General features: G+C 37.2%; 2 protein-coding genes across 3 annotated transcripts in view; both read left to right on the top strand.

The window, feature by feature from the left end:
* Positions 1-2,623, top strand: part of tfr1b (transferrin receptor 1b) — a 13,321-nt gene that overhangs the window by 6,688 nt on the left and 4,010 nt on the right. The window lies entirely within an intron of this gene.
* The window catches only part of tnk2a (tyrosine kinase, non-receptor, 2a), a 23,733-nt gene continuing 22,814 nt past the window's right edge, over positions 1,705-2,623 (top strand). For both annotated transcript variants that reach the window (XM_035654112.1, XM_035654104.1), the window contains exon 1: positions 1,705-1,922. The gene's annotated coding sequence lies outside the window, so the exon portion shown is untranslated. The remainder of the gene's footprint in view (positions 1,923-2,623) is intronic.

The following is a 2,623-nucleotide window of genomic DNA, read 5'->3' as shown; positions in this document are numbered from 1 at the left end:
AGATGCTTCGCCTAGATGTAAATCCACTCCACAAGCAGCCACAATAGCTCTCTGCATGTTACACATTTCCTCTTCACTGCATGTTCCTGTATTGGTTTACCGAGATGTAGCTCAACAGACTTGGACCGTATCGCAAAACGTTCAAATTAGGGTTGAACTAATGTTTGTTTTTAGATACAAATGATATTTACTACACCATTGTCTTCCCATAAAATCCCAGTGGCTTTCCTAGAATGTTGTCAGGCCTCAGAAAAAAAACTTTGAATAAATAATATTAAAATATTGATTAATATCGCACCCTCAGTAGATTGAACCTGGATACAAAAGTTTAATAATAAAACATGTTAAAAGAACAGAATTTGAAACCATTATATGAACTCCTTTTAGAATATACACTAGAGCAAACAAAATGTCACTGTTTCATTATTCAGATTGTTACATGTTTGAATAGATTTGGTTCCTTGTGTTAGTTCTGTTGAGTTTCATGCCGTTATAACCTGTTTTTACTTTCCTACATCCGTTACAAGAATTAAAAGGATGGTTGCTTTATCCTGAGGGGGGAGTTGGGTGGTTAAATGGATTTTCTGCTCACTGTAACTAAAATACTGTATGTTATGTCGAAATGCTTTGTTTCACAACATGCTCAGTATGATTTCTGTATTTGAAAAGATATTGAAGATGTGTTTCTGTGATCTCCATGTTCAGCAGGAAAGTCTAATAAACCCTTTTGGCTTATAGCATCCAGTAAATCTACGTCTGATCTTAGTTTCTGTTGTGATAAATAATAGAAATTCACTGCAGAGACAGAGGTTGTTTGGACAGTTTTCCTTTTTCTGTCATTCTTTGCATTCCTTTGTTTTTATTTTGTCTTGCAGCAAATGTCAAGAGATTGCATCCTCCCTCTTAAAATGTTCAGAAACTAGGAAATCTTATGAGAAACTGATTTAGCAGACAGCAACAGAGCTAGTTTATAAGAATGCCATTCTTCTTTCATATTCTTTTACTTCCTGTGATTTGCGTTTCAGATTAAAAGGACAATTTGTACTCTGCTATTCAAAAACAAAGGTTAACCAAATGGGTACATTGGTGATTTTGTTTCAGTTTTCCATCTTCACCAAAAAATTGTAGTTTGGCTTTAATCCTCAAATATCAGGCTCAGTCACCTGCTGCACTATATATACTGTATTATACTGTCAATGGTTTGCAGCAAATTGCTGCTCGTTCTTCTTGGGTAGCAGCATTAAAATGTGGGGTAAGTTGTGAAAATGTGTATTAATATAATTATACATTTTATATAATTATATAATGCACAAAGTGGAAAACTGGCAAACCAAAGCAGCTACAGTAATGTGTCCCAATCACTGGAGTGCTGTTTTACAGACCAGCTTTTAACATCTGTCTGTGAGGATTTTTGGCTGATTTTCTATATATTTTGAGGTATTGTCATTAGTAGATAAATGCAACTTTTTATAAGAGCAAATGGATATAAATGTCCTTAGTCTTTGTAGTTTGTTCCAGTTTAATGTGTTAAGGTCTAAATTACATTTTATTCAATTAATACATATACAATAAAATACAAAATGCTATAAGCTTTATCAAACGTAAAATAAAAAGATTTTCCAAAGTCTGAACTTTTATTTTGAAGCCTGAACCCCCAAACAGGAAGTGCAATTACACGGTTTTTTTCCGGGCCAGCACCGTTAACTGAGGTTACGCACTGTGACGCTCATCAATCCCGGCAGGCGCACTGGGGAGCGTCCCGGAATTAACGGAGGAGAAAGAAAGAGAGAGACAACGATAATTTCCCAAAACAAACAGCTTCAGCTTCCCGCCGGACTGCAACAGCTGACAGCGGCCGGCCGGAGCTCCGAGTGGCCGGAGGAAGGGGACTGCTCTCCCGCAAAAAGCGCCCGTCTTCACAGGTCTGTATGCCGGGGGGATTTTTTCTGGAAGCTCTCTGTCTCTCTGTCTCTCTCTGTCTCTCTCTGTCTCTCTCTCTCTCTGTTGTGTGGAAGATGCGACGTGTTGCACCAAAACAAAATACAACCAATAAACAACTAAGATAAAGATAAATTCACTCTCGCGGTGAGGTGTTCACTGACACACAGGCAGGTGGGAATCTAACGTGACCGAGGCTGCAGGCTAATCAGCTTTATGTGTGTGTGTGTGTGTGAGTGTGTGTGAGAGAGAGAGGTAGCAGCTTGATCAATTAAAACCTATTGTGCTGCATTCATTAGAGATAACTAGATCTCCATCCTCCTTCTGTTTCTGTTTTTGTCCTTGTTTGACCGGTTTAACTTGAATTATTTTCACTTTATATCTTAAGCCTGTAATTGTAACAATCCCTGCAGATACACACTATAAATGTCCACTGGTTCTAGCTGCTTTTTGCTTTTAATAACAAAATATAATGTATCTGTTTGTCTCTGCAGTCACTACCAAGAGACTTTCAGTCAGATTTAAATAGTAAAAATGATAAATTATGACTTTAATTCCCTTCTCCACCCCCAGAAAACCTCAACCGCACACATAAAATCTGTAAAACTATATATTTATTAAGTTCAAGTTGAGATAAATTGTCATAATCAGAATCAGTGGGTTTTCACATACAAGGAATTTGCAT

This window comes from Morone saxatilis, unplaced genomic scaffold, assembly GCF_004916995.1.
Source record: "Morone saxatilis isolate NCDOM2014 unplaced genomic scaffold, NCSU_SB_2.0 Contig0, whole genome shotgun sequence".
Taxonomy (NCBI): domain Eukaryota; kingdom Metazoa; phylum Chordata; class Actinopteri; family Moronidae; genus Morone; species Morone saxatilis.
Note: the sequence above shows the minus strand (reverse complement) of the source record. Positions and strands in the feature narration are given on the sequence as shown.